Below are 16,013 nucleotides of genomic sequence, written 5' to 3'. Positions count from 1 at the left end.
GAGGACTGGCATCTCTGTGCATACTGTTGCTATCATTCTTCCGGTTTGTTGCTTTGGTCTGTGATCTTGGTTTTAATGGTGCCTTCCGGACTCTTCCTGATCTCATGGTTCCCTGTTCTCTGGTTGTGGTCCTCGGTGATGATTGACTTGCAATTGCCTCTGCTGGTGTCTGAGTTGGGGTTGGTGTGTGCAATTTACACTATGCAAGGAATGCACTGCGAGGGAGGGGGAGGGGGAAGGAATGTGGGAGCAAGATATTGATTCAGCTCACCTCCCAGTTCCGATCATCGGCACCACCTCCACCTTGCAGTCTCCGTTGCTCCGCCTGACCGCCTCCTGATTACACCGCCTCTCAAGTCCCCCAATCTTCTCAGCCTCAGCCTCAAGCTCCAGTCGTCTCGGCCTCAAGCCTCAGGCTCGCCTGGGTCTTGGCGTTCCCGGAGCCTCGTGGGGACAGAGAGCTGACTGCAGTTGCAGCAAGGGGCTCTGCTGCCGGTCCAGCAACCAACTCTGCCTGCACTACAACAAGGATGGTCCCAGCCCTGGCCCCAGCCCTGGCCCTCACACACAGTCCTGACCTCCCAGCCTTGCCCCCAGCCCGATCCCAGCTTCGGTCCGAGGCTCGGGGGGGTTCTGAGGATTCTGTGAGGGTGTGAGACTAAGAAACCGAAGGGTTAAGGCTGAGGGCTTGTGTGGTGATGAAGCTGGCTCGAGCCGCAGCCGATCCACTGCTGCTGCTGCCGCCGCGCTACTCACCACCGATCCTGCTGCTGCTGCCTGGCTTCCGCTGAGGATTTGCCTGACTGCCGCTCCCGATACCTGGAGATCCTGCTTTGAGTTCATGCAGCACTCACCAGAACCTGGGCTTCTATGGGAATTCACGAAGGCATATTATCAAGCCCATTATCGCCGCTTTAGTGGCAGTTTCCTGCCGATAAAAGCGGCAATAATGTAGCGCCCTTTCTTGATAATATGGCCCTATGTTTGTAAGTCTCTGGTAACAAGCTTGACAACAAGTGAACAAGGTATCCCATTGACCTTTCACCTGTTAAGGAAAAAGGTCATTTTAGTCAAATGCATTACAGTAAATCACTTTACATTTTCTATTTTCACCCACATCCTACTCTCCCCTGTTTCCATCTGGTTCCTGTGTTAAAGATAAAAAGGACAAAGGGGTTAGTGGTCCCTCAAGCTCGCCCCCAGGTGAGGGAAGGGGGACCCGTTTGGGTCCTCAGGTGTTGTTGTCTTTTTCATTGCCTGAGCCTTCCATGCCCCCCAGTGTGAGGGTACAAGGGGACCATTTTGGGCCCTCAAGTTTCGTCTTCGCTGTCCTCATCTGATCCATCCAGTGCAGTGTAGTCATGCAGGAGGCTGTGGATCATCTTCCAGCAGGCCAGGGTCGATGTCTCGTTCTTCCCTACTACCTGGCGGTTTCTCGAAAACAGAAGAACATCTTTAAAGCAGCACAGGAGATTCCAGCAGTCCTGGAGGTCCCAGAGTGTGTGTGTCCCTCGGAACAGACCATACATCAGCAGGTCTGCGGTGATACCAAATGTTGGTATCCAGGCCCTAAGCTTCACGCCTAGGGCCTTCAGCAGGTCCTGCGCATACACACACTCCCAGATTCAATGGTATGTTGTCTCATTTACAGTGCACCCTCTCAGCCAGGACTTGTATCGGCTGAACCCTCTTGCGTGCGTGAAGGCTCTCACAGGCAGTCCACCTTGGATGGCCATCCAGGTGATGTCCTTGGGCTGGTTGGTTTGGCATTTGGAGGTGACGTTCTCCCACACGTGATTCGCTGTGGCAGAGGGGAGGGAGATGATCGGTTTTCTGACATCCCTTTCACATATTTGGTGCTGAAACGCTCTTCAGATGTCCTCGTAGCTGGGGTGGCAACTTCCAGACCAAACTGCTTGATGAACTTTTCCACTTCCTTGTAGAACCACGAGTAGTGCCAGTTGTAGGGGACGGAGCTCACACATTCTCACCTCACCCAATTGCCACAGCACCACCTCTCTCTTCTGCAGAATTCCCATGAAAAACAGTGCCCTTTGCGAGGCGCCTTCGGTTAAATACCCTCCATCCCCATGGTCAAATTCCTCTGGGTAACTTTACATCTGGGATGGCCCAGTGACCAGCTCCCTTGCGCAGTAACTTCCCTGCCTTCCTTCATCTGTCATAACCCCTGCCCAGTCCGGGCTCTGCTTCCATGGTCCAACCATATCCCCACCCCTTCGGGAAGTGGGGGCCGAACCAAGGGGCAATGCAGTTGAAACTTGTGCTGCAGCTCTACAGGGTCATCTAGTAACACAATTTCCTATTGCATTCCAGAGCTGCTGATTGCACAGGGACTTCAAGTAATGACCTGTGGCACTGCACCTTGTGCTCCTGACTCTACAGGGACATCTAGTAAGGAACTGCGGTACTGCACATTGTGCAGCTGACTACAGGGACACCTGGCAACGCCCATGCTATTGTATCCTACTGCTGCCGAGCTGACTGTTTTTCCTCCCTTCCATTGGTTCCCTCGTCCCCTCATACTTATTCAAGGGCTTATTTACAAGCCCCTTGTTCCACCGGTGCGTCACTTTTTGTGACGCAACAGCGGTGCATTTTCCTGCCCCATATTTACAAGGACATGAAAAGCCACCCTGTGTGGGTTTTGCTGTCCTTATAAATACAGCCTGTTTGTGTAAAACGGGAATTCCATGGGTGTTGCTGTGGGTGCTCCTATGCAACACCCATGAAACCTGAAACATTCCCAGATTTATGAGAAATCGTAAACCTGGAAATGCGCCTGAATGCTACCCCTCCCCAGGGGTGGCGCAATGAGGAGAAATGTATTCAGCACACATAGAATGAGGAAATCACCTCTTATGATTGTTTATGTGCAGGAAGGCGACCCTTCCTGCACATAAACAATCATTTAAAAAAATTAGGTTTTACAAGTTCTATGGGTCTCATTTATGAAAACTGTTGTATCACTGCGTAAAAACAGCAATGCAACAGTTTTCACCGTGCCCTCATTGCGACAGGATGGATGCGCCGTGTTGAATGTACAGTGCTCCATGTCGCAAGGAGTTACAGATACATCAGTATTTCTGATGTGTCTGTAAGCGCAAAAGTGGCACATTGCTGGGTTGTGTCTGAAAACAGACGCAACTCCAGCAATATGTCCTTTCACATGGGGCAATCCCCATGTGAGGGGGCCTGCGTCAGCCTTCTGCCTGTTGTGAGGCAGGCGTAAGATATTGACGCAGTAACGTCCTAGTAGTAACGCACTGAATCAAGGCTTTTTGCGGGGTAAAGCCCACCCTGTATACATTATACCTGGCGCAGGTATAATGTGGTGCAGGGGTTTACAAAGTGACGGATCTGCCTAGATGTGTCACTATGTAAATAGGGCGCAACGTGGATTATTTTTTACGCCAGCACTGCATCACAAAAAGTAACGCAACAGCAGTGCAAAAATGATGCAGGGGCTCATAAATATGCCCCTTGGGGGCAGATTTATAAGCCCCTTGCGCCACTTTTGCACCTCCATTTTGTCCTTTTTGTGACGCAGCTGCGGCATAAAAAATTCACCCAGTTGCGGCCCATTTACAACATGACGCATCTAGGGAGATGTCACCTTGTAAAAAGCCCTGCGCCACATTATACCTGAGTCGGGTACAATGTCTGCAGGGTGAGCGTTCCCATGTGGGAAAGCCTGGTAGAAGTGACACTGTGAAATCCACAAGATTTCCCTGCACCACTTCTAGGATGCCACTGTGTCAAAACCCTACGCCTGCTTGGGGCAGGCGTAAGGAGTAATGCAGTGTATTAGGAACAGGCCTCCCCATGCTTTGCTGGAGTTGCGTCGTGCTTGCAGCACAACTCTAGCAATGCGTGACAATTGCACCGACAGATGCGTTGGTCAATCCTTGCGCCATAGTGTGCCGTATTGCTAATACGAAGCATCAATGGTGGCGCAAGGGTTTCGCATGCCGGCACAGGGAAACTGATGCATCTTTACAGATGCGGCAGTTTCTTGTAAACAAGCCTCACTTCATGTGCAGGAAGGGACACCTTCCTGCACATAAACATTCATCCGCGTGGCGCAGGCATCCTTGCACCATGGTGCAAGGGTGCCTGCGTCAGCGCATGGCAGCTAAGTGTGCGCCAGCGCAGGGGAGAGCAAAGGGTTCCACATATCCTTGTAGATAATGATACATCCCTGTGCTTTGAAAGTGCTGCAGCGTTACCCAATCAAAGGGCTTGCGGTGCTGTGCTGCAGCACTTTCTTGTAAATGAGGCCCGCAGTTCTTTGGTTTCATTTCCTTATTTTAAGTGTTTTTCTTCCTTTCACTTGTCATCTCAACGCGTTTATTGTGCTGTTTTTGCATTCTATTTCACATATTAAATGTGCTTGTCTGCTGAAACAGCAACAAACATAATTAATTTAAAGAGTGATTTACGGTGGGTATCGCAAGTTGCTGTATACCCAGTAAAACTGTCTAAAAAATGTATTTGCTTTTTCAGTCTGTGTCTGCTAACACAGAATTGCTTTCTATAATTATACACTGGAAAATCGCAGTAAACATATTTAAATAAGACGAATACTTCAATCCTGGGTCTTCCATTGAGACATATTATTTTGGTTTCTATAGTAACAGAACCCGGTGAAACCCGATAGCTCCCTCACTGCCCCACAAATAACTTTTTTTTTCTTTTTAGCCATTCCTTGTTACAGCCTTGTTTCTGGTTCAGATACGTAAATTGTCCCCTTCCACAGAGCTCTATTTTCAACGTAAGTTGTTGGTAACAAACTTGACTACATGTGCGCAAGCTATCCCATTGACCTTTTACCTGTGAAAAAAAGGTCACATTAATCAAATACATACAGTAAGTAACGACATGTACTCCACCTGTCTTAATCCGTATTCTCCTCTCCCCTGTCACTGACCGGTTCCTGGGAATGGGGACAAAAGGGCAAATAACAGGTTAGTGGTCCCTCTGCCCCCACCCCAAGGTTAGGACAATGTCTTTATCTGATCCGTCCCGGGCTGTGTAGGCACGCAGGAGGCTGTGGATCATCTTACGGCACGCCAGGGTTGATGTCTCCTTCTTCCCTACTACCACGCAGTTTCTGGAAAACAGAACATCTTTAAAACAGCACAGAAGCCTCCAGCAGTTCTGGAGGTCACTTAGTGAGTGTGTCTCTGGGAACAAACCATACATTGCAGAGTCCCCGGTGATGCAGGGTGTAGGTATCCAGGCCCTAAGCTCTGTACCTAGGGCCTCAGCAGGTCCTGTACATACACGAAATCCTAGAAGAGACGGTATGTCATCTCTACCGCTGTGCACCCTCTCAGGCAGGATTTGTTTCGGTTGAGTCCTCTTGCATGCATGAAGGCTCTCATAGGAAATCCTCTTTGGTTGGCAATCCAGGAGATGTCTTTGTGCTGGTTGGTAAGGCTCTTGGGTGCAACATTTCTCTACATGTGGTCTGCTGTGACAGAGGGGAGGGCGCCAATCGTTTCACTGATGTCCTTTGCTCGTATCAGGTGTTGACCAAGGTTCAGGGTCCATGTGGAGGGGGCAGCAGCTTCCAGCCCGAACTCCTTCAAAAACGTCTCCACTTCCTCGTAGAACCACAGGGTCGCCCAGTTAAATGTGATGGTGCTCACCCACTCTACCCATCTGATGCACCTCCACATTGGCAACAGGAATAATCGTGCCATCAGAGGGCCAACGTGGCTCTCGTCTTCGGTCAAAGGGGGCTCCTCACGCAGTGGTATACGAAGATTCCCCTAAGGATGGTCGCGATGTCTGGCACTCCCTTGCCTCCTTTGTCGTGGGTCTTGAACATCAATGCCCTCTTGACCCTGTCCATCGTTGAGCTCCAGATGAAGTAGAAGATCATTCTTGTGATGGTCTTGGCCGTGCAGGACTGCAAAGGCCACACTTGGATGATGTACCAGAGCACCGTCAGGGTCTCGTTCCACAGGACACAAGACTTCCCTTCGATTGTCAGCTTCCGGATGGTCCAGAGTCCCAGCTTCTGCCTTGTCATCGCCAGTCTCATTTCCCATGTCTTTGCTACTGCACATTCTCTGCCGACCAGACTCTAAGGATTTTCAGGAAGTCCTGCTTGATGGGGAACAGCAGTGGGTCTCGGGTGTCCGAAGAGTAGGGTTTCCGACTTGGCGCTGCTGATCTTCGCTCCTGATGCCTTTCCAAACTCGATACAAGTCCTCTCCAGTTCTCTCACAGATGGTCCATCCGAACAGAAGACTGAGAAATCCTCCATGCAGAGGTAACACTTCCCCATCGCCCTTTCTTTTGCTTCCTGGGGCTATCACTCCTCTGACGTTCCTGTTCTGTCTGATGCGTTCGGCGAGGAGTTCAATCACATAGATGAACAGAAGAGGGGAGAGTGGAGAGGGGAGAGTGGACAGCCTTGCCTGATGCCTGGGACGGGGAAGGGGTCAGTTTCCCAGCCATTAACCAACGCTGTGCTGGAGATATCTCTATACATTGTGGTCACCATGTCACAGAAGAAGTCTGTTACAATGAAGAATGATACTAAGGCAAGTCTTCTAAAAAAGGTATTATATTTATTCCTGAGATTACTTCTTAGGCTACAGGTTGTAGGATGATAGTGAGAAACATATATGTGCCCCACCAGGAGAAGCCTCCTCGCTGCTCAGCCCTTCCACACCAACTGATTCTCCCTTCAACAGAAATACACTCAACATTCCGATGACCTCACCATTGGGTGAGTAGGAAGGCAGAGAACCTTAATAAGGAGAATGCATTAAGTAACAAGTACATTATAACACATATTTCCCCTTATAATGATCATAAACAATCAAATGTATGAAGATGATAAAACACACATAAGAAGGCAAAGGAGGATACAGAAAACATCAAAAAGGTTATAACACATCTCCCCCTGATAATGATCATAAACAAACAATGATGCAAGATGATGAGACCCATTCTTACAAAACAATGGATGCTCATCCACCATAACACACTACAAACTACGGGTACCACAACACCACAGCACACAAAGTAACCATTGTATCTCATACTAAGGCACAACACTGCGGCAGGACAGGGATTCTCAACCCTCAACTGCAGTTACACACAGGGTATAGTTACAACCCGAAAACAGTGGATAATAAACACCACCACGCATCAAATGCAAGGCACAATACAGATGGCAGGACACGCCTAACCTACAGGAAAAAGGATAATACTCAACCCACACCAAAACAGGGTATCTTTAAACCGAAAACACTCTCAAAACATACTATGGGTGACTTTAAACCCAAAACAAATCCAGAGTATCTTTAAACCCAAAACACTCTCGAAACAAATCCAGGTTATCTTTAACCCAAAACTTACTCAGGGTAAACATATTCAAGGATATCTTTAAACCAAAACACTCTTGAAACAAATCCAGATTATTTGTAACCCAAAACATACTCAGGGTAATTCACACCACCTCTCCTCATTCCCAAGGAACAGGAAACTTTCATAACAGTATTCTTGGCTCTTCATGCAGCGTAAGGCATATAGGATACCTCGAAAGCTGGATTCTTGGCTAAAGGAATCTTCTGCCATACTGTCCGGTGAAATACCTTTGCTGCAGGCCCATCCCCCCAACAGGCTAGAATATGAACAAATCTGGCACCCAAACACAGTGTCTGCCATGCACAATGATAGTGCAGGAAAACCCAAAATCAAGGTGTCTGCTGTACAACTCAGAGTCGTGAGGACTCCCACACCACACAAGACTATACTTAGATGCTGTATTACATTACCCAACTGCAAGCTTCTAAACTAAATCTCAATGTCTCTTCTTGTTTCGGGCATAGAAATACCGCGTTGTCCCTGTGCTCCATCTAGTTTTGTTCATTCTTTACTGCGACAAGCAAAAAGCAGTGTGGTTGGTAGCAAACACACAGGAACCAAAGGGAAGGAAGATGCGGCCGCCCACCACAAGATGACGGCACGCAGCGCACGTCGTGCCAGAAGATTCATGGCACGTCGGTGCATGCGGCGTCCGAAGGCATGCAAAGACTGCGAAGAATCCATGTCGACAGAGAAGGTCCCACTAAGGAAACTTCAGGTAAGGTTGTGCCCTCTGTTTGTGACTCGCCTCCATGTTTCGAACCACAACACGGCAGTTGACCATCACCATAGTATGGATGTCTCCGCGGACACCACCAATGACAGACAAAAAAAAAATGTCCAACGACTATTGGCTCACAAAAACAGAGCAGTTTCCACACAGCTCATGTCTTCCAAACGCTGCCATAACAAACTGCCACCACAGTCACTGTCACTGGAACAAAACTGGAACAGGTTGCCAGAACGAAAACTTGCACTGTACCTTGTCGATTATTTGTAGGCCCTTAGTGCATCCTCACAAACTTAATGGGCACTCCCAAGAGGCAGAGTGAATAACACCTGGATATAGTGCACAAGGCTTTCAGAATGAAGTCCAGCTGCCACAATGTAAAGTAAAATACAAATTCCATTGTTTCTTCTGTACAGACACTCCTTGGTCACAGGACACAGGGGCTAGTAGCTCATCGGAAGACTCAGGACCGGAAGGCCCAGGTTAGGGCTGAACAGTCACAGGTGATGAGGGACACCAAAAAGAGGTTGTAGGAATGTCACTTTGCGGAAAAGGAGCACCTTCACACAAACGCTCTAATGCGCAAAGGCAGAGAAATACTTTAGGTGTTAGGCTTGTTACTCGTTTGGGAAACTCCACGTGATGGAGACACTCACCCAAGTCCAACATTAACCCCTTGGCCACAGGGGTAATTCCCCCACTGTGCTGGGGGGTGGTGGGGCGCGCACAGTGCCCCGGTGCTCGTGACGAGCTCAGCTCATCATGAGCCACGGTGGCCGTGTGCTCATGATGAGCTGAGCTCATCACGGCCATACCCGTTTCTTTGGAACGCTCAGCACAGCGGGCGAATTAGCCCCGCGTGCGAGCGTTGGAGCCGTTATGAGCTCGTCATGAGCACATGGCAACCGTGGCTCATGATGAGCTGAGCTCGTCATGAGCATGGGAGGGGTTAACTGGCATGTCCACGATGGGACTAACCGATCTTATGGTCACTGGTGGGGCTCAGGACTGCCAGCTAGCTTTTTCCAATTGCACCTCTTCAGTTTCTATTGACTTTAGGTTTCATAGGTATCAGTCATTCAAGGTAGCTCATGCAGGTTCTTTCAGAATCATCGCCAGTGATACTCAGGCAAGTCTTGTAGAAAAGGTAGTAGATTTATTCTTGAGATTACTTCTTAGGTTACAGGTTATAGGATGATTTTTTTTAAAACTACGGGCCCGATTCACAGAATGAACTTAAGACTAAATCCTAAACTTACTACTATTTGGTATTCACAGAATGCACTTACTACTTTCGGGAATCACAGAATAAACTTACTACTTTCGGTATTCACAGAATAGATTTAAGACTACTAACTCTAAGTCCGAAATCGGGGAGTAAATTCCGGCCCGGAGGCGGAGCTTACGGCCCGGAGGCGGAGCTTACGGCCCGGAGGCGGAGCTTCCGGCCCGGAGGCAGAGATTCCGGCTCGGAGGTGGGGATTTTTGCCATGCTGAAATCTCCAACTCTGGGCCGCAAGCTCCGACTCCGGGCTGGAAGCTTCGCCTCCGGGCCGTAAGCTCCGCCTCCGTGCCGTAAGCTCCGCCTCCGGGCCGGAATTTACTCCCCGATTTCGGACTTAGAGTTAGTAATCTTAAATCTATTCTGTGAATCCCGAAAGTAGTAAGTTCACTCTGTGAATTCCGAAAGTAGTAAGTGCATTCTGTGAATACCAAATAGTAGTAAGTTTAGGATTTAGTCTTAAGTTCATTCTGTGAATCGGTCCCTACTTGTACCTCGGCACTCCAATATTTAGTATCATACAAGTATTCGCTATCTCGGGAGTGAATTCCCAATCCTGACCTGTTTCGAGTGTCCTGATTACTGATCTGTAGAAAAAAACACTACTTCGGTCTATATGCAGAAAGAGAACATCAGAATATTACATTCATTCAGTGATATAATGTCTCATTGAATAAAGTTCCTCCCAATACAATTTTTGTTAACACGACATAGGCAATATATAAGCAGTATTGTTGCACGTTCTTCTTCACTTTGATCCCAAAGAACTGATGCAGGCAGCCTGGAGGCTTCATCCTCGGGTGTTCAGGTCCCTGTCCTGCTTCTGGGGTCCATGCCAGATCAATATGTTTGCCTCACGCCTCAACACTCAGCTTCCCCGGTTCTTCAGTTGGCGCCCGGATCCGGAAGCCCTGGCCACGGATGCTTTTCTGCAAATCTGGCCCCCTCACCTGTGTTATGCCTTTCCCCCGTTTGTCATCATTCCCAGAGTCTTGGCTTGCACAAAGCATTATCAGTCAGAGCTGATTCTGATCACTCTTCTGTGGAGGGCTCAGGCTTGGTTCCCAGTTCTTCTGGAGATGAGTTGTTCAGTGCTGCTCCTTCTTCCCCAACGGTGGAATCTGTTGAGTCTCTGAGATTGAGAACCAGTCTGGAGCCGCCCCCTTTTTTCTGGACCATAAAAACATTGCTGGAGAAACCCTGAGGATGACGAGAAGTCTGAACTATGGCACCCTTTTGTAGAAGAGAATCTATTTCCATGGAAATGACTACCTGACCGTGAAGGGAAAAAACAAGGGGAGAAGGCGGATGGGGTTGATCCGGACAACTGAAGAACTCTATCCTGTAACCCTTGACAGTCTCCAATACCCATGCATCGCTCGAGATCATTTGCCAGTTTGGAAGAAAAAATTGAATTATGCCACCCCAACAACACCTCCGAAGTGGAGATCAGGCTCACCTGAAGTGGAGGAATCGTGATGTCCTCCTTGGTTTCTACCGTAGCGTCCTTTCTTGAATTGATTTCTGCCTTTGCGGGAGGGATAAAAGGACGACTTTTTGGAGTATGCGGAATCTTGACCTCACCCACGATGGGACTGATAGCCACGTTGGTTATTTTGGTTGGACCCACGGCCGAATGATCGTCCCCTATATCATCCGGCCCGTCCAAAAACCAGACAAAAGGCTCGTCTAAGGGAAGATTGAGCCTTGTCCAGGCCACTAAAAGTAGCCACAAATTTGGTAAACTCTTAAAGGAAAGGATGCCCAAAGAGCAATCCCTCAGCCAAAGGTCCCGACTCCGAAGCAGACAACTCAGCCAATTTCGGGTCCAATTTTAACAGAATAGAGCGGTGACGCTCACAGGACATGGCACAATTAGCGTTTCCTAATTGACAAATGGCCCTCTGAGACCAATCAATTAACTCATCTGGATCAACTGAAGAAGATGAGGCTTTGGCACAGAAACCCAAATCTAACATTTTCGCGAGGGGACCCAGAAAATGCAACAGCTTGTCTTGACAAGAGCGCCATGCCCTGTCAATCCCTTTTTTAGTGTCTTTTGCATATTTTTTATAAGCATTTATGTGGTTTCTAAGCCATAAGATACTTAAAACGAATAAAATACATACAATGATAAAAGTTGACTAAACGTACTCAACTGGTGCTTCTAAAATACGCCTACCCCGGTGTACCTAACCTAAGCCTAGTACGTGGGAAGGAGTAAGTGAGATGTAGTTTGAGTTAAGATAGTTTTTGCCAAGAATCAGAATCAAGAATTCTCTAAGGGTCTAATCAGCTCCGTACCTTGGTTATCGAATGAAGGAGGTCTTGTATCTCTCTCTCAGGACTCAATCTCTCAGCAACCCGTGAGGGTGACAGGGAAACACTGGAGCTGGATTTCTCGGCAGGAGAAAAGACAGTGTCTCTTCCAGTGCATCAATGGGAGGGTCAGCTTCCTTCGGCACTCGCTTCAGCAGGGCGTCGGGAAAGTAGATAGCCGATCTGCTCCAAACCACCGTGTGTTTTGCTAGGGCAGATGCTGGTATATTTATACCTGGAAGGTGCTGAGTTTGACGTAATGTTGGACATAAGACGTCACTAAGAACTGGCAGTTCTTTCAGTTCTAGGAAAAATCAATACAGAAGCAGGGGGGATTCCCGGGCTGCTGGAGGCTTGGTTTGTTTAAGAACGTGTTGTACTTTCTAGGAGTCTATGGGAGTAGCCTTGCCGTATTTGGACTGCATTGGCTATGACTTAATATGGGTATGATTCTTATCAGACCCCCCAGGATATAGCGGCATGGATTAGCAAATTTAGCGGCACAAAAATGGAAATTTAGCGGCACAAATATGGAAATTTAGCGGCAATTTTGCGGCATTTTATTTGGCCATTTTTCCTACAACAAATACAGATATCTTTGTTTTTGAGTTAATTAACAACATGAAGCTATATATATTTGGTTTAATTACAATGTAGACACTTTGGGGCAGATTTACAAGCCCCTTGCGCCCCTTTTACACCACCGTTGCATTACTTTTGTGATGCAGCGGCAGCGCAAAAGATGCGCCATGGTGTGGGGTACTTACAGCGTGACGCATCTGGAAGATGCATCACGTTGTAAAGCCCTGTGCCAGAAGGAGGCGTTCCTGCGCAGAAACGCATCCTAAAAGTGGCTGAGTGAAATCTACAAGATTTCACTCAGTCACTTTTGGGCCTATGCTGCGTCAAAATCCTGCGCCTGCTTGAAGCAGGCGTAAGGCGTTTGGCAAACAAGCCTTTCTATAGCCTTCCCTCTGACTATTCCCCATCCATCTCCCCTTTACTCATCCCAAACCTCCTCCTACTGCTATGATCTCCAAAGAAACCCTTGCCTCTTCTATCCCTCCACAACTCTTTTCACTCCAAAAGACTCGCATGTACACTGCTCAAATAAATTTCGTATTTCCCTTGTAGTAATTCCCAACTAATCATGTGTGCATTCCGGAGTAGCGGCTACCTGCCGAAAAGTGCTTTGACACTTCATTAGGGGTAGCCAGCCCTATATACATGCAAACCCTTTCCTCCACTATCCTTATTCAAATAAAATAACAAACTCACATGTCCACCGCTCAAATTAATTTCATATCTCCCTATAGTATACTAATTCATGAATAATCCTCTTTGGGTTCCGGGGTAGCATACTACTCGAGGAAAGGCGCTTCGACGCCTTCTCAGGAGTAGTACGCGCTATATAAATGCACTTACAATAAACCAATTTATGCTTCTACTGTTGTAACGTGCTGGTGACTTCGCTTCATAAAATTGCAGATGGTTTATCGCAGTGAACCTTCAGGAAAAACTGTGATGGTGGCTCTGCTCTCGATGCAACGGAAAGATACAGTTCTACACGTATGATGAAATGTCATACAGAAACACACATTACGTTGACTACCAGACGAGTGTCCCATAACATACAGCATGGCGTAGGAACTTGCTTGGCTCACGCTGGTGATTGACCTGATTTTAAATATTTATCTAACATTACAATATAAAAAGGCAAATACAAACTTCAGCACGACTGTCCTACAAACACAATTAAAACTTTCACTGCTTGACTGAAAGCGCCCCGTCACATCTCCTCCCATTCAAAGGTGGCCGCCTAAGCAGGCTCCTCATTCGTAGTCTTTCTATTATATCCATGAAGAAAGGGGCGCGTATCACGTAACGCGCGGAAGTAATCCTTGGGAGAAAACTACGAGTACCAGGGTGCTTCTTCGGGAGATTGTGACTGTAGAGGAGAATGGAAATCTGAACGTGGGTGAGCATGAAGTATTTGTTTCTCTTTTAAGAAGTGTGCCCGCCGGTGGCAGTTCAGTTGCTTGACTGATAACTGAAACAACTTGTATTTCTGGCTGTTGTTTTTTTGTGACGCACATTATGCAGCTGTTATAGGCCGAGAAGAAACACTACTTATACATTTGTGGCAGGTGTGGGTACTACCTTCTGACCAGTCATGTTCCTTCCATCTGCAAAGAACGACGACCGTTCTTAGTTTCATCTTTCATCTATGTGCTCCAGGTTTTTTAAAACTGACTTTCCATAATATTTATTTGTTTTGTGTCCAATGGTCCTCCGTACTTCCGAGCGCGCTCCTGCTACTCCATGCCATTGAGTCCGTCAATGTGAAGTGCTTTAATCAGACCCCCCAGGATATAGCGGCTTTTGTAAAAATGCCGCGATTTCTACAAAAGTGCCGATTTCGCAGGCACTTTTGTAAAAATCGTGGCATTTTTACAAAAGTGCAGATTCCGCGGCAAATCGCGAAATTGCAAAATCGCGAAATCCTGGATGGTCTGTCTTATGCCTTTATAAGGGTATAATTTGATATAACCACATAAGGGCATAAATCGGGAATATTTAAATAGGGTCCTAGATACGTTTACAACACCCACTCCACGTATAATGTCCATCATTACTAAATACTAAGCAATTTTAAACATATAACTATGCATGTGTTTTCCATCCCACCCCAAAATACATAAAAATGCATTTGAAATGGTATATACACGAAAAATGAGTATTATACTGTACGTTTTCAAGCAGTGGTATCATTCAGAAAATGCATATACAGTACATTGAAATATTGGCTGAATGAAGCATGAAATTTACATTTATGAAATGGCTCTTAATACAGAAGAGAAGGTCGAGACCATTTCATCACATATTTATACAAGACTGTACATGTGCTAGTAGGCTAAGTCAAAATATTGTCTCTAGAGATTCTAAAAATAGAAATCTTGTTCTCTAAGAATTGTTCTACTTTAAGCAGAGTATCATGTGCCAAAAAGGTAAATATTTTGGGAATGGGAAAAAATAATTTCATTTTCAGGGGGAAAAAAATAGTTCCAATGTTTTTTAGAAGTTCTGTTTATCAAAATTGAAGGCCGAATTCAGAGTTCAGGGAACGCTGTGTGCTCGTGTTTTCAAAAGTTATTCTTGTTGGTAGGAGAGAACATTAACTCAGATAGGCTGGCAAAGAATTCGTCTACAATAGTAGGTGAAAGTTGGACCAAGTCCGAAAAAGTAGAAATAGTGCATATGTGAGAAGCATTGCCGTCATCGGTGTCTAGATCAGCAATGGTCACAGAAGGTTGTACCTGTGTGCCGCTTTCATCTCGTACCTCACCGCCACCTAATCGTAATGGTGAGGTCTCAACGAATGCCGTCATCAGAATAGGTAGCCGCTGGGGACAACACGTTGCATGAGCCGATACCGAACCAAGCAAAGTATCGATATCCATAGGTACTGCTGATGGGAGTGTGAGACAGACGTCTAACACGCATTCTTCTCTGCAGAGCAGGCATCGTAGTACAGGTAGGATGCAATCTTGCCAGATTGGTCTGAATGAAAGAAACCAGGTAGTATTCAGATCTCTTAGCCGAGCCAAGCCGAGGACTTTAGTAATCCGCTCTCGGTATCGCATTGCTAGGATCGTTTCTTCAATTGTTGCCTGAGTTTTGCCTGTGACTTTACTTGCCATATCGGAGCAGAAGGAACAAAAATAAGATTCCTGCTACGAGTCCCAAGATGAGAGGCATGCCGCTGAACACAGAGTGCACGAAATTCGGGAAGATACTCAGGACTGCTCCAAAGGGTGCTAACAGTCCCCAAAAAATTGTCTTAAATACATGTGCAATGCCACTGGTATCTGACATGTTTAGGATTTGTCTTAACATTTCTACGAAATGCACGGGGAAATTTGTTGATAATAATGCATGTATCTCTGCTGCTGTCCTTGCAACTTGCAGATCATACATTTCTCTAGACGAGGTTAAAGGCACAGTTGTTTGTAAAAGAATAGTCTTCATTCTGCTTAAAGTATCAATTCGAATAGAAGAGATATTCAGAGAAGGCCATATTGCTGCCTCCTTGTCTTGCTTACTGTTTTGATACAATACTTGCATACAGCAAGTGACCCTGGAAGTAACACTCACGAGATAGGCCGTTCCTGGCACCATGCCACAACAGCTGTGGTCACTTATTATAACGTAACTGACGTTGGAAAGTTGTCTGAAAAAAGGCTCTATCTGCGTAGCAGGGGTGCCGTGCAGGTG

This window comes from Lissotriton helveticus, chromosome 4_1 (assembly GCF_964261635.1).
Source record: "Lissotriton helveticus chromosome 4_1, aLisHel1.1, whole genome shotgun sequence".
In the NCBI taxonomy this organism is placed as follows: Eukaryota; Metazoa; Chordata; class Amphibia; order Caudata; family Salamandridae; genus Lissotriton; species Lissotriton helveticus.
Note: the sequence above shows the minus strand (reverse complement) of the source record.